Source organism: Trachemys scripta, chromosome 3 (assembly GCF_013100865.1).
Source record: "Trachemys scripta elegans isolate TJP31775 chromosome 3, CAS_Tse_1.0, whole genome shotgun sequence".
Classification (NCBI taxonomy): Eukaryota; Metazoa; Chordata; order Testudines; family Emydidae; genus Trachemys; species Trachemys scripta.
This window is the reverse complement of record NC_048300.1, coordinates 50,708,221-50,731,693: the sequence shown is the minus strand read 5'-3', so window position 1 is coordinate 50,731,693 and position 23,473 is coordinate 50,708,221. Positions and strand designations below refer to the sequence as shown.

Genomic DNA, 23,473 nt, shown 5'->3' with positions numbered 1-23,473 from the left:
GGCAGGGGGGTGCGGGTGGGGGCCAGAGCTGGGGTGGCAGGAGGTGCGGGGGGGGGAGGGGAAGAGCCCAGGACTGGGGCAGCAGGAGGTGCAGGTGGGGGGGGGAAGAGCCCAGGGCTGGGGCAGCAGGGGAGTGCAGGTGGGGGCCAGAGCTGGGGCAGCAGGGGGTGTGGGTGGGGGGGAGAGCCCAGGGTGGGGGGGGGGGGGCGGCAAAAAACCTAGAGCTGGCTCTCTTCCTACCATTCACAGCAAGCTGCAGATTTCAGTTCCATATGAAGAAGAACAGGAGTACTTTTTGCGGATACAGACTAACACGGCTGTTACTCCGAGTTCCATATGCCTTTCCCACACCCCTTTTTGTTGCTAGTGGCCAAGAGAATGCTGGGAAATGTAGTTCTTTCCCTGCTCCAGGGCTGGCTCTATAGGCAGGGAGCTAACCAAGGAACTACAGTTCCCAGGGGCCCCTGTTGGTTCTTAGCTCCCATGCTGGATTCTTGCGCCCCTTGCAAATCTGCCGCCCCAAGCAACTGCTTGCTTTGCTGGTGCCTAGAGCCGGCCCTGGAGAGAGGGGGAAAATAAAAGAAACGGGGAGAGAAAGGAGGCTGGTGAAAGAAAAGACCAGAAGTGAAAGTTTGGGGGGTGGTTAAAGTCAGGTTTCCAGTTTGTCCCATTATAGAAAAAGCCCCTAATTATTAAATTGTCATCATGCACCAGTATAATACAAAATTTGCCATTCCTGCTAATTACAAAAGGTTTGAAGAATTCCTGTGCTCTGGAAGAGGCAGGTGTCTTATGGAAACAATAGCATGTGATCATATAATTGAAGACTATCATAATGCATGCATATAAAGGGGCTGAATTAAGGCTGCATGGGAAACTTTAATTCTAGTATTTCCTGATTTTTGAATGCTTGCCTGTACATTCTAATGTTCTTTTAACATAGATTTTTGCATGAATTTCCTTGCTTTCAGTTTTCTTTTTAAAAAAGAACAAAAATTTCATCATGCAGCATCATTATTGACACCCACATGGTTCATTAATAGGGTTAGAACTTTTAGATTCATAATACATAGAATCATAGAACCTAGAACATCAGGATTGGAAGGGACCTCAAGAGGTCATCTAGTCCAACCCCCTGCTCAAAGACCATTGCCACATGAACAAACAGAGTAAGTGATAGTAGTAATAGGTTGTCATCTTCTAAGTGGGCCAGAGGAAGATGAGGTGTACATTTTGCCAGGGGGTTTCATAGCTATTTGCTGCTAGCAGAGAAATGTTGAAACTCAGGAATCCTGGTTTCTATTCCAGGTTCTGAGGGAAGGGTATCTAGTGGCATAGACCCACCTGAATCCTTCTATCTAGCCCAGCTTCTCCAGCCTATGTCAGTCGCAGTCTCTTCACTCACAACCTTGGCTCCTTGTCCCAGTGCCAGGTTCTCTCCTCAAATCCCCCCAGCCTGGCTACTTGTCCCAGTACCCGACCCTGTATTTCCGCATCTCAGTCTCCTTCCCCCCCCAGGGTACACATACTAGTCCCTCACCCTCCCACCTGGAATCCTTGTTCCAGTCCCAGTCCCACAGCTCTTTCCTTCATTCTTCCACCACTTTGTTCAGTCTCCTCACTCTTTGTCTCTACTAAGCATGTGTGAACTGAGAGGCTCATAGCTTGGCCAAATTTTGGCCGATTTTTATGGGAATAGCAAAAGGCAGGCACACCAGTGCAACCCTTTTGTCAAATTTCAAACCCCTACTTCAAAGCATGGAAGCTCTAGACAACAGAACAGCTGTAAGAATGTTTTAAGAGGGAAAATACATTGTTTTGCCTGACTTCATCCTGATAAATGGCTGAATTGTTTTATCTGAAATTAAAGTGTAAGAAACTGTGGGTGGGTGGGTGTGCGCACGCGTGCACGTGTGCGTTCTCAACTGGAACCAGATATCCAGCATGGAAAATTTCAGTCAAAACAGTTAAAATCTGGCAAAGTCCTAAACGACTGAAAACAGGGTCTTATTGTGGAAAGTGTCAAGTACTCTTAAGTATAGGCTGTGTTAGCTGTGCAGTCCATATCATAATATATAGTAGCTCTGTTTTCAAAATGTGAAAGGGAAATTGATGTATCTGTAGCATAATAAGTCAATAACATCCTCTCCCTTTGTTTCCAAACATGGTAAAGAAGAGCAGCAAAGCTGCTCTTGGAACATTGTGTGACCACATAAGAATGTGCAGTTCTCATCTTTTTTTATGCTTCTCTATTAAAAAAATCTGCATGTGGACATCAGAAAAGAATTAATGGTTACGAAATATTGGGTGACAGTGATGTATAAAGGTAAGTGACACATAGCAAAGGAATTTCTTCTTCAAATTACATAGCACATGAAACCTCTGTGGTCTGTGACAGCTCCGCCAGATTTTTTTCCATGTTTATCCAAACTAGCTTAGTAAGCATATCATGCATTCCATTCACTAAATCTGTGTATGAAAATACAGAGTATGACCCTAAGCAATATTTTTCCTATTTGCAAGCTTGTCGAAAAGGGGACTGCTTACGTTGCTGCCACTGTTATTAAATATTTGTTTCAGTTAACTGCTTAGTGCTGTTGAGAAGTAATAAAAATAATACTTAAGGTCTAGTCTTCCTCTCTGTAATGCCTAAGTAACTCAGTTACTTTAGTAGAATTACACCAGTGTAAAATTGGTATAACACAGAGGAGAAACAGGCTCATATTCTATTAGTGAATGAGACTTCGAAAGCAACTGTCAAGTATGATACGTTATAGTTGTTATATTCAGTTCCAATACAAACCATTTTTTTACATGAAAAAAGCATAATTCCAAAGGTACTTGTAGCGAGGTGATGACTCCACTCCAACCCTGGAAGGGTAAAAGCAGTCCTGGAGAGGGCTGCAGCGGAGGCAGCTAGGCTGATTAGAAAAGCAGCCACAGCTGTGGGCCGCCTAATCGGGGCCCAGCTGGCCCTTATAAGAGGGCTGGGGCCAGAAGCTGAACACACAGAGAGTCTCTCTCTAGTTGTTGAGAGGGATGGACCTGGCTGCTGGGAGCTGAGCAGGGTACCTAAAGTGGAGCAGCGCTGGGGAAAGGCCAGAATTGCTGGGGAGCTTTGTCCTGGAAAACCCCCAGGCTGCAGGCCTTGTTAAAGGCCAAGAAGGGTACTGGGGTTGCAGATGAGCAGCCCAAGGGTAGGCAGAGGCAGCAGGTCTAAACCCTCCTTGCCGATCATGAGTGGCAATTATATTGCAATTCACCTCAGTGAGCGGGGGCTAGATGGTGACTGGCAGTAGCCAAAGACTGAGGCGAGGTGGGGATAAGGGGTTGGTGGTTCCCTGTGGAGGGGAGACCCAGCGAGACTGCGGGGTACTGTATGGGGTGGAACCCTGAGGTAAGGGGCACCAGGGCCAGCGGCAAGCAGGACACCGACCTGCAGAGGGCGCTCCTGAGTGGAAAGAGCTAATTCCCTGGATGACCATCAGGAGGTGCTGTCGGGTGAGTCATCGCACCGTTACAGTACTCTTGATAGTTAAGATACTGTAATGGTAATATGCTGGTTGCTTTCTGTCCTATATGTCTTCAGTGTACAAAGATCTTTTAGATTATAGCTTTTTTTTCAGGACCAACTACTCTCTATGAAAAGTAATTCTTATGAGATCAGCTAATATAAATGGAGTTTTACTATCAGATACCAGTACTTTATCTACAAAGTTAGGGCTGATTTGAGGCTCCCTTCCCTAGCACTTGGATAGATGGACCCAAGCACTGCTCTGGTCATCGAGACCTCTACATACTAGCGACTCTAGAAATCCCAAACAGGATGGGAAGAGTCAGGGCAGACATCTCCTTCAAATTTTGCACTAGTCAGTGGTATTGGCCTGGTGAGGCAAAAGGGGAGCACATGCTATAATTATAAGAGGGCATAACAGCACCTATCCTACTCCAGCACTTGTGAACCATGGAGCCTGCATCTCAGGTGAAATGTTTCTTGGAGCTTCCGTTGGGGTGGTGTGCCTCTGTATGGCTTCTGCTGAGAGCTATGGCTACAAGCCATAATTTAACCCTCAGGACTGAAAGCTATGTAGCATTTATTGTCCTGCAGTGGAGCTCTTTTAGATGCATACCTGTTTAAGGGAGGGAATGTTAAAGAAATTCAAGTGAATCAAATCAAAACATAATCAGAAATACAGTGGATACTAGATTGATGATGTACCCTCAGCAGTATATAGGGTTATACTCTTATCCACAAAGTCTGGTGACTTCATAGAGCAGACATGAAAGTGAAGCTTAAGTAGCATGTTAATGTCATCATAATTTTGAGATTTAAAATCCCTTAGAAAGTCCTTCTCTTTCAGATCCATCTACAAGAATTTTGGAAATAACCAGTGCAAGATCTACCTCCAGTTTCTGACACTGTGCACTGTTCATGTATGCTCTCTCGTCCATTTCTGAGCTATATTGCAACCTCCTTAGGCAAGGGACTGATTCTTTTGTAAAGTACTATTAAGCACCTGATTAAATTAAAATAATAAATAAATATGAGTAAGGCTCAGATTTTTGTCATGGATATTTTTGGTAAAAGTCATGGACAGGTCACAGGCAATAAAGAAAAATTCACAGAAGCCTGTGACCTGTCCGTGATTCTTACTAAAAATATCCATGACAAAATGGGGAGCTCAGTTGCAGGGTCCCCACACGCCTCGGGCAGCTGTGGGGGCTTGCTCTGAGCTCTAGGGTCCCCGCTGCCCATGGTGGCCAGGAGCTCCAGGGGAGGGACCCCCACCATGTGGCAGGGGTACCCCACAGCTTCCATGACCTCTGTGGGGGGAAAAAAAAAAGCCTTAATTATGAGATAGTTCCAGCATGTAAGCAAAGTCTTTCTTTCTTTTTTCAAGTCCTCTCTGCAGGAAATTTTATTCATCAGACACACAAAAAACAGTTCAACAGAAGTTCAATGTATAAACCTTGTTTTCTCTCCCCCCCCCCCGATCCAAGGACTTCCGCAGGTGACCAGAGCCCTTTCCCCTTACATCTCTTCTTTTCCCCCTTACTTCAGGGTCTGCCACAGGAACCAAATTTCCTCTACAGCTGTCCTTTTCAACTGAGCCACTTGCTGGCTTGTATGATCACTTAATCAATCTCATTTGGGAGGTAGCTGATCAGTCACAGATGAGGCTGGGCCCAACTCCTCTTAAAGGACTAGCCACTCTGACATAGCATTACTGTATATTATTTTAATAATAGATATGGACCACAGTTATTACCAAGAGAGAGAGACCCACAATGTCAGGAAGATTGGAGGTTTGCTTGTAAAATACAGGTGTACTTGGACACTTAAGTCAGTAGACAAATTTACTACAATTGTACATTAAGCTCAAGTTTTGGGCATGCCATTGGCGATTTAGATGTTTATCTTACCATTCGTGTACACAAACACCTGATTTGCTTGTGCAGTCCGGATAACTACATGAGTACATGTAGTTCACACATAATTGTATGTCTTTTGTTTCCAGATCTCCATTCTCCCTTTCTAAAAGTGTGATGCTCTGAAGCTGCTAGAAGGATGGAGTTGGCTGTAATACAAACTTCACCCAGTATGATTTTAAAACAGAAGTTTGGTAAATGGCCAATTATAGGCATCTATGAGTTATATAAGGAATGGAGTCACTTCCAGTGCTACAAAATTGACCACTATCAAGTTCATTTTTTTTATTATAAACTATAAGAACCACCCATGGATCCAGTTGTTCATTTGTAGTTCAGTATTGGGCTAGAACTGGAGCTGGAATATGCACAGTTGTGAAACATATTAACAAACATTGAAAAATGCAAAGTTGAGCAGCCATTTTAGTCCTCAGCTGATGTGTATCCCTGCCACATAATGAAACTTGTTAATTGAGTCCATATGGGAATCATTCAGGAGGTTTATTTCCCTTGTATGTGAAATTCTGATGACAAGAGATGATTTATAATTGTGAAAATGGAGTGGTTCATGTTTTGTGAGAAAGTCCTAAGTCTTGGTTTATTCAAAGGCTTGCTGCTGTATAAATATGACACCATTTTAAGAGGCTGTAGGGCTGTTCCCTTTGGAAAAGGGATTGATTTAAATGGGACTGCTTGTGGAGTAAGATGATATTCAGCATGAATAAAGATGGCAGAATCTGGGCCATAGTACCTTTCATCCAGAAGAGTTCCAACTCAGTCTACAGACAAAATATATAGGGGCGAATCTTACCTTTGCCGCCTCCTGCCATCGAAAGCCCTGGAGGAGAGAGAAACTGGTGTTGTTTCATTGCATCAACTGGTGGGATGTTTTGGAGACCCTAATTAAGATGCATGGACTCCTTTATGTTACAGTGCAGTGTGAGGCAAACATTCTATTGGCATAATAATTAACGTGGGACAATTTACACACATTCATAAGTGATAATTTAAATATTTTTTTGAAGTGAAGCCCTAACAGGTATAGTAGGGACAGATACATTTGAAGCTCTCCAGTCCAGTTCTGACCTATAACACTTGTGTCATTCCAGTTCACTCCCTCTCTTGGTAGTTATATTGTGCTTTGCTGATCAAACTGCCACTTTTTCTCTTCTCACAAATTTTGCTAATGTACAGGTCTGATACTTTAACAGAGTAATAATCTAGGGATCCAATCAATCCGAAGGATATAAATACATAGCTTCCTTTTAAATCAATGGGAATTGTCCATTCCTTTCCCAGATGATCTGGCCCAAGATCTAAGCGTAGGCTTCTAGAGGAGAATGATTAGTGAATTAATCCAATTCACAATCTAGTTGAACCAGAATAATGGGATTTTGTCTCTAAGAAACAGTCTATAAATTAATCTAAAATTGTAAATTTGGATCTAGATCCAGATTTCAACCCACACTCCTGAAGTTCATGCATATTTGAATCTGGGGCTTTGGTTCAGACCCTTGTGCTGCTTCAGCTGCAGAAGATAGACCCAATTTAGATTCCAGACACCCATGGGTGTTTAAATCTGGTTCAGGATCATGTCTGCTTATGAAATCAATTGTCTGTTTTTAAAATTATTTTAGTTTTGGGAGATTACTCAAATGAATGGCTTATTTCCAGACATGACCCCTGTCGTGTAACTGATGTGGTTGCTGCTGAGAGGTAAAAGAACATGCACACTAAAGTGAAGGAATGTTTGGCAGTGACATGGTGCTGAAAGGCAAGAGCGTGAAGGATGCCCAGCTCTCTTGCCTTTTCCTCTCAACAGAAAGTGCTGAAGAGACAATGTAACTGGATATGTCCTCTTACCAGACCTACTGCATCCCCAATCTGGAGCATACAATATGAATGTACATCTCTCTCTACTAAATCGGGTTCTCATCCTTCTGTATACCATGCCTCCACAGTTAGCCACTCACTAGTGGCCCATCTCTGATGCACACCAGATTGCTGTTTATTTGTTCCCATAGTGCTGCAAAGAAGGTGCCTCAGGAACTGGCAATATAGTGTACAGTGCCTCTCCTAGGATAAAATTCTATTCCAAATGATGTTAAGAGGAAAAGTTTACTTTACTTCGAAGTTGAAGATGTAGAAATCAGGATCTAGTGGAGCACTGATTCTGGTTAAACATTCTTGCTGTGTCCCCCCACCAATGATCCCTGCAGTACAAGCATCCTCTGCCATTTCTGGCCTCCTGGATAATTGTATTTCTCCCAATTAACAATAATAGAAATACTTAACTCTCTTTTTTATATAGTATTTTTCAGTTATAGGTTTCAAAACAGCAATAGTGTGGAAGAGGGGAAGAAGATTTTTAATGCTGAAAATGTTGGGCATGTGGGAAGGCTGACTCTCTCTCCAGTGTCTCCTGGATCACCTGCTCTCAACTCCCAAGCACTTCACAACATGCCACTCATGTAAAGTGGAAGAACTAGAATAGAATCATTTATACGCGATCCACATAGTAGCTCTGAGAATGCAATAGTAGGACAAAAATCAGCAGACATCTGGAAGAAGTCAGAACCTCAGGCGGGTATAGTTGAAGTCAGGAGTTTCCTGCTAAAGTCAAGAGGCTTTGCTTGTGAAAAGTGGTATTGTGGTATTATGAGGTATTCTAAGTTTCTGAAGAAGAGCGTTTGTAAAAGAGTGATTTAGCAAATTCACTTCAGCAGGAGGCAGGAAATAAAAACACCTTTATGACGCCTTGGGAGTCTCGAAAGAAACAGTTGGGAGGCCCATGAAAGGTGGCAGTGATATAAATTGTGGGAAAGGTAGTTATGGAGCCCAATAACTTTTCACACTCCATTGCACACTGCACAAGGCCTTGCAGGATCAAAGACTCTGAGCCAGAGTCTTATTCACACTAAGGCCCCTTTGCACTAGCCTCTCAGTGTAAAGGGACTTTAAACTGGGTGTCAATTACAGAATGTTGTAAAGGGGCCTTTCTATAAAAGAGAATCTGGCCAGGTTTGTTTTACACCAAATGAAAAAAGAAACATATTAATACAAGACCAGATCCTCAACTCGTGTACAACCTACACCAGCTGAGGATCTGGTCCATTAAGTCTAGAAAAGCCATATTACCAAAATTTGCACAGATTTTGAAGTGTGTAAAATGTAGTTGTGTCAAGAATCAGCCTATAATATACTGAAATAATTTATTTCTTAGAGCACAAGGAAATCCAAGAACTGCCTCAGCCCTTGCTCAGGATTCCACATGCAGAAGGAGAGTAGAATATGGCTCTTGTTAGCTAACACATTTTGCTTGTTACATTCACACACAAATCCAGCTGGAATTTTGTGCATCTCTTTCAAACTTCACAAAAGCAATGGCTACAAAACATATTTTCTGTTTTTGAACCAAAGACGACAATTTATAAAGATTTTATTACCTGATGTTACGAAAAGGACATTCCAAATAGCCAAGCAAGAAGCAGATCATGAAACATATATACGCTAAGGAATGAGAAGTGCTAAAGGGTGTGAATGAACCAGGCCAAGTATTTAAAACCCATCACCTCAGTGCACAGAAAGATTAATTGGAATAAATGACTAAATATGATCTGATCTATGTTTAAAGACTTTAACAGATGTTCGGGATTCTTTGGGCTTGCTCCTCATCTGTGCTGCAGCTCCACTATGTGCAGCAGAGGAGAACAATAGGCAAAGATAGCTTTAAGCAAGTGTTGTGATCTAATCATCACAGTTGCCATGCCTGGTTCAGCTCCTGGCATAGCTTGGAACAGCCTCAGGGCTGTTCTAAATTTCACAAAATTTGAACAGTCCCTGAAGGGCCATTCTGCAGCTGGGATCACCGGACTTCAGTAGTACTCTAGCCACATCCTTTTCCCCAACCATGCCCAAGACGTGCTACCTACACCAGCTTGGGTGGGGACAAGCATGTGGTGGTTGGCATTTGCCTAAGCCAGAGAATTTTTCATTTAACTGATTAAGCCAGCTTTGTGCTATCAGAGTGATGCATAGCAGCTTTATTGGGCTGAGTGGCTGGCCCTTTATGTTTTAGAAACATAATTTGGAACAATAAATTTGAAGTCCACCTGTTCAAATATCTAATGATCTTAGAATTATGTCTCTGCTACAAGTTCAACTTCAAGCTTAAAATAGTACCATATAAAACAGTTTTGTTCAAAACCAATATCCAAACATATATACACACACACACACACACATACACATAGGGTCACCTATTGCCTTGTCCGGGTGGGTGAGGCGGAGAACAAATGCTGGATATAGCCCATAATATTTTAACATTGTTGTCAATGTTTTCTTTCTCCCTTTTATTAGATAACCTCTTTCTCTCCAACCCCAGATCCTGCTGCAAAGGGACATCCAAGGACCCCCACAGAGCATGGCCCCAAGCATTGCAAGGCCAAAAATCCTGTCCCTTTCTCCCTGCACTCAGTGCTGCATTGGATCCACTGCATCTGGGGCCCTCTGTGGCTAAAGGGGCAGGATTTGTCCACAAAAATAGGTAAAAATATTAAGTACATCCTCCTGGCATTACGTCTGTTCATTTTACAGATTATTTGATGTATACTCTGTATCTATCAGATGCTAATGGTTATGGTTACAACCAACCTGGGTTGGTTTTGAACCAGCAGCAGCTGAGAGGTGACAGGTTGCTTATCTCAGTCCTATAGTTGTAGTATTTTTTTATAAGAATAATAATTTAAAACTATACAAAGCTGTCATTTTGTCCTGCCCTTCCTTCTCTTCCCTCCCCTCCCCTCCCCCCCCCGGTGTATTAACAATGAACCATTCATTCTACTGTGATGAGAGTCATTCCACTGCATAAGGCAACCTCTGTTCACAATTAGAGAGTTAGGAATATTCAGCCCGTCATCACAGTTAAATAAACAGATTGTCTGAACATCCCTCAGGGCTTTGTTATAAATCTCTTTCTTTGCTTCACACAACTAGTATTACCTAGTTTTTAATATACAGTATCTACAGACAACACCCCTACTGGAATTGTTTTGGTGAAAAGTGAATTCAGGTGTGTATACAGAGGCATTGCAAAATTCTTCTCTTTTCTTTAAAAGGCAAATCTCCATTAGCAGTATAGAGCTATGACACATCATTTAACAGTTCTGATTTCATCCACTTGAGGTAAGTGATGTACATAATCAGTTCGTTGTAATATTTACATTATGGGTGTAAGTGAATAAATCCTGGCTGGACCACATGATAAATGGAATAATAATATAGAAGTTTGTTTACAACAAACAGATAGGATTACAATATCAAGAAAAAAGATATCAGGCCTGCTCCTGCTCCACTAAGACCAGTAGGAACAGTAGAAGGTCCATTACTGTATTTCTGTAGTTATTTTATGAAAAATGGGAACTGAACTAATGGAGGAAGTATAGAATAAATGCTCAGTAGAGTTAATATTTCACTTCAAAGGTGGTTTAAATATGGAACCATATTCTTAAATGTGTGGAGGAGGTTCGATTGCAAGCTATTCATTATTTATTTTATAGAGTGTACCTTACTTTGGAATTTAATGTTAGTTATAGTAAAGATAACAGTATGTGTTGGTGTTCTAAGATCTTATAGCGTTCATTTCTCCTTGTATCTTTCTATAGAAACATTAATTCACTTGGCAACATGTTTGTGATGCTACTTCTGAAACACCGAAAAAGGATATTTTTACAACTGCTGCTTTGTGTATTTTGGGTCTTATGGATGATTTATCATTTGCTAAATTTGAAATCCAAATTGTGGATTTGGCTATAGCTGTTGCCAAAAAGCAAATACTGCAGTGTTGGGAAGAAGTGAAGAGGCTATCATCATCTCCTTTATTCAGGCACTATTGTTATTTTAAGTTATTTCTAAATTTATAGTCCACAAACACTAACCAATGTCAGTAAAAGAGATCTGTCTTTCACCAACAGAAGTTGGCCCAATAAAAGATATTATCTCACCCACCTTGTCCTTTTAGTAAAAGTATTTTCACCCACCCGTGGTGAGGGGAGGGGAGGAAAGAGAAGGATGTTCAAAAGGCTGATCTTGTTACCACTGAAATCAGGGTAGAGCCTTTCCCTGGGTCAGCCAGTACATTTTGGTCTGGATTCTTTGGTCCACTAAGGACACTTTGCACAGTGCAAAGTAGCTTTAAACTAATTGGAGATTTGGGGAGACTTCTCCAATGGCTTACAGCTGGTAGAAGCAAGGTGGCCATTTCCTGTCCTGATATCCTCTGATGTAAAGGAAAAGAGGGGGCATGGCAGACCTGAACCTCTGCTATACTTAATCCTCTCTTGCTGTAAGGGACCTTATGTAAGCAATGCCAGTAGCATAAGTTATAGCTGGACCCCTTATCCAGGGTGGCCTTATCTCAGGGAGTCACAATCATTCCGCCTGCAGTCATCCCTCTCCATTATATTTGACAGCATAGTGGAGGACCTTTGTATCTGTTTGAGGCCCACTTCTGTGAGGTGCTGAGCACCCTCAACTCCCAAGAATTTCACTGGTGTACAATGCCTTCAAAACTACACCCTTAGGCCTTGGCTACACTTGCGGATTCACAGCACTGCCGCGGCAGTGCTGTGAAGCGCCAGTGTAGTCGTGCCGCCAGCGCTGCGAGAGAGCTCCCGCAGCGCTGCAAGTACTCCACCTCTCCGAGGGGAATAGCTTGCAGCACTGCGAGCGAGCGTGCAGCGCTGCAGGCGCTGATTACACTGGCGCTTTACAGCGCTGCACTTGCTGCGCTCAGGGGTGGGAAAATATACCCCCCCTGAGCGCCGGAACGTGCAGCGCTGTGAATTGCCAGTGTAAGGCCTTAGGCCTGGTCTACACTAGGCGTTTATGTCGAAGTTAGCGCCGTTACATCGAATTAACCCTGCACCCGTCCACACCGCGAAGGTATTTAGTTCGACATAGAGGTCTCTTTAATTCGACTTCTGTACTCCTCCCCGACGAGGGGAGTAGCGCTAAATTCGACATGGCCATGTCGAATTAGGCTAGGTGTGGATGGAAATCGACGCTAATAGCTCCAGGAGCTATCCCACAGTGCACCACTCTGTTGACGCTCTGGACAGCAGTAAGAGCTCGGATGTTCTGAACTGCCACACAGGAAAAGCCCCGGGAAAATTTGAATTTGAATTCCTTTTCCTGTCTGGCCAGTTTGAATCTCATTTCCTGTCTGGACATCGTGGCGAGCTCAGCAGCACTGGCAACGATGCAGAGCTCTCCAGCACTGATGGCAGTGCAATCTCAGAATAGAAAGAGGGCCCCAGCATGGACTGATCGGGAAGTCTTGGATCTCATCGCTGTGTGGGGCGATGAGTCCGTGCTTTCCGAGCTGCGATCCAAAAGACGGAATGCAAAGATCTATGAGAAGATCTCTAAAGACATGGCAGAGAGAGGATACAGCCGGGATGTAACGCAGTGCCGCGTGAAAATCAAGGAGCTGAGGCAAGGCTACCAGAAGACCAAAGAGGCAAACGGACGCTCCGGATCCCATCCCCAGACATCCCGTTTCTACGAGGCACTGCATTCCATCCTCGGTGCGGCCGCCACCACTACCCCACCACTGACTGTGGACTCTGAGGATGGGATAGTGTCCACGGCCGGATCCTCGGACATGTTAGCGGACGGGGAAGATGAGGAAGGAGATGAGGAGGACGAGGCAGTCGACAGCGCTCACAACGCTGATTTCCCCGACAGCCAGGATCTCTTCATCACCCTTACAGAGATCCCCTACCAACCCTCCCCAGCCGTTACCCCAGACACAGAATCTGGTGAAGGATCATCCAGTAAGTGTTGTAAACATCTAAACATTTATTTGTAACAGAACATGATTATTAACAATTTAAAAAATGGGTTTCTCATGATTAGTTTGATTAACTTAACGGTTCAGTCATGGGCAGTGCAACTATTTGAAAAAAATCTAGCAATGTCCGGTTTTGCATGATTGTCCTGCCCAAGCCGCTCTACTGTTTAGTCCCTGCTACTGCAGCTACAGTAAGATGCGGTCTATATGTCCGGGGATGGAGCAGAAATCCTCCTGGGACATCTCAAGGAAGCTCTCCTGCAGGTAATTTGAAATCCGCTGCATTAGGTTCTTGGGGAGAGCGGCCTTATTGGGTCCTCCGTAGTAGGACACGTTGCCGCGCCACGAGACTAGCAAGTACTCTGGAATCATTGCTTGGCACAGCATGGCGGCATACGGCCCTGGTCTTTGAAGGCTTTCCCGGAGCATTCTCTGTCTGTCGCTCTCAGAGATCCTCATGAGGGTGATGTCGCTCATGATGACCTGCTTTGAATGAGGTAGGGGAATGTTAGTGTTGGGACTGCTTTACCGTTCCTTTACAGAACTGTAACCGCTGGTTTGCAGCCACGCGGTGGAGGCGGGAGAGGGTCAGCCGAAAGGGATCGTTCCCGGGGACAGCCGCGAGGGTGTGGGACAGGAGCAGACTTCCTGCTTGCCGGATTGCTGGCAGCAGGGACCGACATTGATTTCAATGTGAAATGAGGCCATTGCTAATATTAAAGTTTTAAGCTGCCACGAATCTACGGCTTACCATGTCTGCGTGCAAGAGCAATTCCGTTGTCCTGACAGGGTTCTCAAAAGTGCTCTGCAAAACCCCAGACACTGAATGCGAAGGCCGAGAATTCGACCTTGTGCTGAGTGCGCATGTGATAGGTGCTGTGCATGGTCCTGTTCACAGAGAAAGACTATGTTCTTTGTTCACAACTACATTTATCTTTCTGAGGAATTCACTCCCTTTTTCCCATTCCCACAGCCCCATCTGCGACTGTCTCACAACCTAGCCTGTCATCACACTCCCAGAGGCTAGGGAGGATTAGGCATAAGAAGAAGAGGACACGGGAGGACATGTTCTCAGAGCTTATAGCCTGCTCCCGAGCCCAGGCAGCACAGCAGACCCAGTGGCGGGAGAACTTGTCCCAAATGCACCAAGCCAACATGGATCGGGAGGAGAGGTGGCGTCAGGAAGACCAGCAGGCGACTCAAACCCTGCTTGGACTACTGAGGGAGCAAACGGACACGCTCCGGCGCCTTGTGGATGTTCTGCAGGAACGGAGGCAGGAGGACAGAGCCCCGCTGCAGTCCATCTCTAACCACCCTCCCCCGCCACCAAGTCCCATACTCCCTTCACCCAAAGTGCACAGAAGGAGAGGCGGCAGAGTCCCTGCTAACTCTCACTCCACCCCTGCAGAGAGCTCGAGCAGCAGAAGGCTCTCATTCCCCAAAGTTTGACAAGTTCTTTCCTTCCCGCCTGACACAAGCCCCCGTCCAAGTTTCACTTCCCAGTCCCATGTGTAGTTGATAATAAAAAATATGTTTCTGTTAACTACTGTTTCCATCATGTTCTTTTGGAGGAGGGGGGGGAAAGGGGGTTGGTAATTGGACAGGACAGTCACCTTTGGCAGGGTACATAGTAGGGGGCAGGCACAGCAGCAGGGCACATACATAGTGCAGTGATGCAGTGACTACTTACCCTGGTTAGTCTGGGAGGTTCTTTTCATGTTATGTGGTGGGGGGTGGGTTGCTCTGTGACTTTGTGTCAGGGGAGGGCAGTTAGAGATCTTAAGCGGCGGTCCTTAGGCAGGATCACAGAGCCACACAGCAGGGGATCTGTAACCGTCCCACCCCTGCCACAAACTCACATAGACCCCCCATACACACAGTCCGTATCAGGAGGGGTGACAGGCTCCGTTGAAAGAACCATCCCACCGCAGCGGAGCCTGTCAGTCCTTGAGTTTAGAAGCTGCATTCGCGCGACTACACTACACCCGCTCCGCACCACAGTCTGCGTCCCAGTTTTAAAAAATTCCCGCGAAAACAGTATTAAAGAAAACGGTGTGCTTTAACAAAGTAGAACTATTTTTATTTTGAAACGTGTGTTGGAAGTGGGGTGAAGGCTTCTCTGTACACAAAATTAGAAAGTCACAGGTTACCCTGCTCACCCAGGAACTTTGCTTTCAAAGCCTCCCGGATGCACAGCGCTTCCCGCTGGTCTCTTCTAATCGCCCGGCTGTCTGGCTGTGAGTAATCAGCAGCCAGGCTAATTTCCTCAACCTCCCACCCCGCCATAAAGGTCTCCCCCTTGCTCTCACAGAGATTGTGGAGCACACAGCAAGCTGCTATAACAATGGGGATATTGGTTTCGCTGAGATCACAGCGAGTCAGCAAGCTTCTCCATCTCCCCTTGAGACGTCCAAAAGCACACTCCACCACCATTCTGCACTTGCTCAGCCGGTAGTTGAAGAGTTCTTTTTCAGTGTCCAGGGCACCTGTATAGGGCTTCATGAGCCAGGGCATTAGCGGGTAGGCTGGGTCCCCGAGGATGACTATAGGCATCTCCACATCCCCAACAGTTATTTTGTGGTCCGGGAAGTAAATACCTTGCTGCAGCCGTCTAAACAGACCAGAGTTCCTGAAAACACGAGCGTCATGAACCTTGCCCGGCCATCCGACATTGATGTTGGTAAAACGTCCCCTGTGGTCCACCAGTGCTTGCAGCACCATGGAAAAGTAGCCCTTTCTGTTAATGTACTGGCTGGCCTGGTGGTCCGGTGCCAGGATAGGGATGTGAGTTCCATCTATGGCCCCACCGCAGTTTGGGAATCCCATCGCTGCGAAGCCATCTATGATCGCCTCCAAGTTTCCCAGGGTCACTACCTTTGGCAGCAGTACATCAACGATTGCCTTGGCTACTTGCATCACAACAACCCCCACGGTAGATTTGCCCACCCCAAACTGGCTCGCGACTGACCGGTAGCTGTCAGGCGTTGCAAGCTTCCAGAGGGCTATGGCCACTCGCTTCTGGACAGTCAGGGCTGGTCGCATCCGGGTGTCATTGCGCTTCAGGGCAGGGGACAGCAACTCACAAAGTTCAAGGAAAGTTCCCTTCCGCATGCGGAAGTTTCGCAGCCACTGTGATTCATCCCAGACCTGCAGCACTATGCGGTCCCACCACTCAGTGCTTGTTTCCCGTGCCCAGAATCGCCGTTTCACAGCATCAACATGACCCATTGCCACCGTGATGTCCTCGGCGCTGGGTCCCCTGCTTTCTGAGAGGTCTGTGCTACTCTCAGACTTCAGGTCATCACCGCGTTGACGTAGCCTCCTCGCCTGACTTTTCTGCATCTGCCTCAGGGCAACCTGTATGATAAGCTGCGAGGCGTTGAGAGCGGCCACAACTGCAGCGATGGTTGCAGTGGGCTCCATGCTCACAGTGCTGTGGCGTCCGCGCTGTCAATGACTTGAAAAGTGCGCGAAATGATTTCCCGCCGGCGCTTTCAGGGAGGGAGGGAGGGCGGGAGTGATGGACGGATGACGACAGTTACCCAAAAGCACCCTGGCCCCTTTTTTTTTTACCCAGAAGGCATTTGCGGCTCCACCCAGAATTCCAATGGGCGGCGGGGACTCCGGGAACTGTGGGATAGCTGCCCTCAGTGCACCGCTTCCAATGTCGACGCTTTCCCCGTTAGTGTGGACTCACAAAGTCGAATTACTGTCCTTAGTGTGGACACACACGTTCGACTTTGCAATATCGATTCCAAATATTCGATTTAAGTAAAATCGAACTACTCTCGTAGTGTAGACAAGGCCTTAGATTGAAAATCTTTAGGTCAGGGAGCATGTCTTCTTTTCTGTCATGTACAGCTCCAAGTGCACTGTTGGCACCAAATTAATAATGATAATGGCCCAGATCCGTGACTGAGGATCATACAACCCAGCTCAAGAGGAAATGGGGCAAAAATGGCTTTAAACAGTTTTGCACTCCCGCAGTACTGAACCAGCTGTGTGCTGGACCAATTTCCCAGTGTAAGTTAGAGCAGCCAGGTACAATTTCTCCTAAAACATTAACAGGAAAGATTAATATAGCAAAATACATAATGATTAAAAAGATTTTATTTGTACTGCATAAAAAGTACACAGATTGATGGTAAGTAAAACCATTAAGAGATGGGAGAGGAAAATGAGATGGAAAGTAAAAGATGAGGTTGATGATATCATACAGGGTCTAAATTAAATGTCACCCCAGAAACCACAAAAGAAGTTAAAATTAACAATGCAGAGACTGGGCAGAGGTGAATGAAAGACAAGGGTCAACACAACAATCATAATGTTTTTGGATGTCAGGGAATCATTTGACACAGCACACAATTAATTGTATTTAATGGACAGTGCTTATAGACAGATTTTTGCCCCCACAAAGTAGCCAACAGCATAATGTAAAACCCTTAATGAGTAATAATCTGTAATTTGAATAATAATTTTGTGATAATCTGAGAAAACAAAAAATAAATCTCTCTACAAAACTGTTTCATTTTTGGGGGGAAAAAAATTCCAAAATATTTTAGTCAGTGCTGGGAATGTATTGGAGGACACGCACTGCCCTGATTTGTGGTTAGCTTTCTTGATTCTTTATAATGAGTGATAGGATGTAGGGGTGAAAAAAGGGTTAATCTAGGCTCATGTTTCCCTTCCTGTTATAGAGGGGTTTGAATTAAGTGCTATAGATTGTTTGCTTGGGTAACATAGGAGAAAAAAAATGCTCATGTTACAAAGATTGTGCTGCACACTCATGGGTTTTTGGACTGGGTTGAACCCCATCCTGGCAAGTTTTCTGCTTTCTTTTCTGCTTATTTTTATTTTTAGTAAACATTATCCCTTGAAGAAAAGACCTTGCTGACTGTTCCTGTATTTTTTTTCTGCTGAGTCATTCTACCAATCTATACATTTGGCAATCTTTAAAAATGCTAAAATAACAGATTGTGACCCTCACAAGAACAAGGTTGAGGAGTACACATGTAATTTGAATAGAAAACCTTTGACATATAAATTTAAATAGTTCTTTGTTTTGGTCACAAGCATTTCCTTTCAGGATGTGCTACTCAAACACAAGCAATGTGCTGACACATGGCAACCTGCCATTAAAAGTCACTTAAAATAACACTGACCAGCATATTTTCATTGTCTAAACTAAAGGTCAGATCCTCAATCTGTGTAAATTAGTATAGCTCCATTGCATTGTACAGAGCTACATCACTTTAATGGTCTAGTCCTGAGTGAAATCGATAAATGAGCATTGTCAAGGCTGTATCCCCACTTTGAACTTTAGTGTACAAATGTAGGGGCCTGCATGAAAACTTCTAAGCTTAACTACCAGTTTAGCTCTGGTCCGCTGCCACCATCCCCAGAATTCCCATGCCTGGGAAGCCTTGAGAAACCTTCACCAATTTCCTGGTGAATCAAAATCCAAACCCCTTGGAACTTAAAACAAGGAAAAATCAATCAGGTTCTTAAAAAGAAGGCTTTTAATTAAAGAAAAGGGTAAAAATCATCTCTGTAAAATCAGTATGGAAATTAACCTTACAGGGTAATCAAACTTAAAGAGCTCAGAGGACTCCCCTCTAGTCTTAGGTTCAAAGTACAGCAAACAAAGATAAACACTCTAGTAAAAGGTACACTTACAAGTTGAGAAAACAAAGGAAAACTTAACACGCCTTGCCTGGCTATTTACTTACAAGTTTGAAATAGGAGAGACTTGTTTAGAAAGATGTGGAGAACCTGGATTGATGTCTGGTCCCTCTCAGTCCCGAGAGCGAATGTAAAAACCAAAACAAAGAGCACAAACAAAAGCCTTCCCCCCCCAAGATTTGAATGTATCTTGTCCCCTTATTGGTCCTTTAGGTCAGATGCCAGCCAGGTTACCTGAGCTTCTTAACCCTTTACAGGGAAAAGGATTTTGGAGTCTCTGGCCAGGAGGGATTTTATAGTACTGTACACAGGACAACTGTTACCCTACCCTTTATAGTTATGACAAGCATCATCAGTGGTGGTAATAAATTATTTAAATTCTTTCTGTTTTGATCATGTAATGAGTTAATACGGGCACAGTGACACAGCTATGCTCTTTTGCCTTGGCCTATATTCTTGGAACAGACTCCTTCTTTTCATGGGTTAAACATCTGTCTTCTCCCTCAAATTACTCCTTTAATTTAACTTCTTTCACCTAACTTTCCATCACAGAACTTCTCAGGTTCTGTCTGTTTTATAAATGTTGTTTTCTTTCCATGTAATACCTCTACAGAAAATAATCAAACAAATGTCTTCCCCCCCCCCCAAAAAAAAAACCCTAAACAGATTTAAAAAAAAAAAACAGCCTTCAAAAGAAGAGAAAATAAACAAACCATTTTGGCCACCTCCAGAAATCTCTCAAACTGAGTATAGTGCTGTTTATAGTGTACTGAAGCAGGCTGAAGTGACCTTGAATGAATACTGCTGCCCTAGGACCGTTGGAACAGTGAGACATGTATCTTATAAGATCTATTCTTAGCCACATTTTTTTTTCTTAAATACACACAAATCTGTGATGGGGTGTTCATCCCACACTTGCCCTGAAGGACTTAATGTAGGCTAAGAAGGGGGCCAGTTAACCAAACTGGCCATAGGTGAGAGGAATCAGGTGGCTTAACTAATCCCTTGACTGAATAAAGAGGGAGCCCAGCTGAGGAGAAATGAGCTGGGCTTGGTTTATAAAGACAGGAAGTTAGCAGCAGAGGGGAGACTGTAAAAAAGTACTCTGTGTTCACTCCTGGGGAGAAGGGAGGTGTGTTTGGGGACTACAGAGCTAGTGTAGACTACAGTTACCCCTGGGAGGAGGGAGTGTTGGGGTTGGCAAACCCAGAGAAAGGGGGGGGGGAACCAGAAGGTTAGGAAAGGCTCCTAGAAAAGGCGATAAGGTCTGTCCGGAACAGAGCAGACCTTGACTGCAGATTAGAGGATCCTGGAGCTGGAATCTGGAATCTGGCCTGGGTTCCCCTGCCAGCCCTTGAAGAAGTGGCATCAGCTGGCCAGTGAATCAGAAGATTGCCTGAGCCTGTTCATAAGAAGAGACTTTGATATTCTAGAAGGGGAGGACATGTGTGACTTGGCTAGAGGGCTAAGCCACGAACATTGAGCATCTTGCCTTGCTGAGAACCAGGAAGAAAAAGTAGTGTGCACAGCAAGAGGCGGAAAGGAGTCATCAGACCTAGAACCAGGTAAACCCCAGAGTGACCAAGAGGAGGCGCACTAGCAGTGAGAGGACCCCGTGACAGTCCCAAAGAAACAAATATTTCAAAATGGGAAATTATTTCAGAGAAAACGGGGGAAAATTTCCCTGAAAGAGTCAGGCTTCCTTTGATGCATTCAGACCGGATTATTGATGCCTCCAAAGCATGAGTCATGCTTCCCCCTCATGACCCTATATGGAAGGTGGCCCACACTGTTGTGAGACTGACTCAGTTGGGTCTGCTCACAAACAGCCCTCAGGAGTAGACTGCCAAGTTTCCTGCAGCTGGCTGATATTAAATAGAAACACTCGGTCTTCAAACAGGCTTATGCCTGATTGAGCCATGTCTCTAGTATCCAATAAGCTCCCAGGAGTCAGGCTGGTTGAAGAGAAGGCATGACACTCAACTCAGATTGAGATCTCTTAGCCTTCTGGTAACATCTAGATCTCAAACCTCAGCCAGAGCTGAGAAGCACAACTCTGGAGAAGGAGGCAAAGGTGGCTTTACACCATCTTGAAGTCCTCTGATCCTGGGGACGGTGAGCACCAATCTAATCCCTTGACATCAAATCCAGCAGCCTGAAGGCTGTTCTAATTTGTGAGCTGTTAATAGCCCCAAGACATCTATATGGCAGTCAGGGATTGTTGGGGCCTGGGCAAGCTTCTGTCACATAATTTTTTCCCCCTGGCCAGGACCTTGTGTTGTCCACAGGAACTTGGTCTAGGTGGGGCAATGGAGGAGGTATTGGCACAAATTCTACGCTACCAGTGGATCCCCCTACACAGAGGGATGACCCTAATATATCTGAGGATTAGCTCTCTAGTGTATATACAGGCAAAGTCTGAGGCATAATATATTTTTATGCTAATTTCAGTAGCAGATACTTATATACTGGTAACGTATGTACCTATTCTCCCCCCCGCCCCAATAAACTACTTTAATTCCTCTATGATAGCACCTTTAAAGGTGACCTGCAAAGGAAAAGTCAATTAACTCATCAATTGTAGTTTATTTTAACCCTGTATTAATCAGTCTGGTTTTTCCTGCATATGGCTGCTAATGACTCATTCCATGATTGTTATGTTACATCTTAATCCAGGTGCTTTTTGGGCTTGGTTATTTTGACAATGCTGATCCCCCAGAATAACTCTGTATTTGGTGCCCTCTGTGAGTCCAAGATGTGAAATGATGTTTCTAGCACTGTTACAGATCCTGTCGCAGCTCACTCTGTCTTGAGGAATCAATCTTTCACCTGTTTCTCTTGTATTAACAGGAATCTGGGTTGTTTAGGTATTTCAAGTAATCTTAATTTATTTCTGTAGTATTTCTTGCTGTTCATTTCCACAATGTTTTATATTGGAGAAGAGCAAACATAATACCTATTTTTAAAAGGGGGAACAAAGAACACCTTAGAAATTTATAGACCAGTCAGCCTAACTGCGATACCTGGAAAGATAGTGGAACAAATTATTAAACTATCACTTTGTAAGCACCTAGGGGATAATAGTTACATGGAATAACCAACATGGATTTTTCAAGAACAAATAGTGCCAAAACAGCGTAATTCCCTTCTTTGACAGGGTTACTGGCGTAGTAGATGTGATATATCTTGATTTTAGTAACACTTTTGACACAGTCCCGCATTATGTTCTTATAATCAAACTAGGGAAAAGTGGTCTAGATTAAATTTACTATTTAGTGGTACAAAATTGGTTGAAAAACCATATCAAAGAGTAGTTATCAATGATTCACTGTAAAACTGGGAAAATATCTAGTGGGGTCCTGCAGGGGTTTGTCATAGGTTTGGTATTAGTCAATATCTTCATTAATTACTTGGAGAGTATGCTTATAAAATTTGCAGATGACACCAAGGTGGGAGGGATTCTTATTGCTTTAGAGGACAGGATTACAATTCAAAATGACCTTGACAAATTAGAGAATTGGTCTTAAATCAGCAAGATGAAATTCACTTAAGACAAATGCAAAGTACTACATGTAAGAAGGAAAAAGTCGAATACACAACTACAAAATGGGAAATAACTGGCTAGGCAGTAGTACAGGAGAAAAGGATCTGGGGTTTATAGTGGATCACAAATTGAATATGAGTCTACATTGTGATGCAGTTGCAAAAAAGGCTAATATCAGTCTAGGGCAGTGGTCCCCAACCTTTTTGTGGCCAGTAACACATTCATGTTTTCAGAAGAGTGTGACGGGTGCCAACAATTTTTCAAGGCTTATTTTGTATTTGTACATTAAATAATATGAAAAACATCATATTTAATATTACATAATATATGAATCCAGAGAGAAGCCGCGAGGACAGAGAATACCGGCGCCCGCAGCCCCGGAGTACTCTGTCCCCAGCAGGTGCGGGGCCCCGGCTTCTCTCCCCTGCTGGACACTAGACGGGCCCCACGCCTGCCTGGGACCAAGAACACCGGCGCCTGCAGTCCTGGAGTTCTCTGTCCCCGGCAGGTGCGGGGCCGTGGCTTCTCTCTCCTGCTGGGCATTAGGCAGGCATATTAACATGAGTGTTATATGTAAGACCTGGGAGGTAATTGTCCTACTCTGCTTGGCACTAGTGTGGCCTCAGCTGGAGTAACATATCATTTTGTGTGCCACATTTTTGGAATGATGTGGATGAATTGGAGAGAGTCCAGGGGAGAGCAATAAAAATGATGATAGACTTAGAAAACCTGTCCTATGAAGAAAGGTAAAAAAACCTGGGTATGTTTAGTCTTGGGGGCACTCTGCAACAAGGGAGATTTAGGTTAGATATTAGGAAAAAAACTTTCTAATGCTAAGGATGGTTAAGCACTGGAATAGGTTACAAGAGAGGTTATGGAATCCTCGCCATTGGAGGTTTAAGAATAGGTACAAGAAACACCTTTTGGGGATAGTCTAGGTTTACCTGGTTCCACATCAGTGAGGG

General features: G+C 44.3%; 1 long non-coding RNA gene across 3 annotated transcripts in view; it reads left to right on the top strand.

Annotated features, from left to right (window-relative positions):
- LOC117874508 overlaps nucleotides 1–23,473 on the top strand; it is a 49,102-nt gene that overhangs the window by 20,926 nt on the left and 4,703 nt on the right. For 2 of the 3 annotated variants that reach the window (XR_004645006.1, XR_004645005.1), the window contains exons 2-3: nucleotides 9,790–9,976; nucleotides 10,548–10,614. This is a non-coding gene — a long non-coding RNA (uncharacterized LOC117874508). The remainder of the gene's footprint in view (nucleotides 1–9,789; nucleotides 9,977–10,547; nucleotides 10,615–23,473) is intronic. The other variant, XR_004645007.1, reaches the window with a different exon arrangement.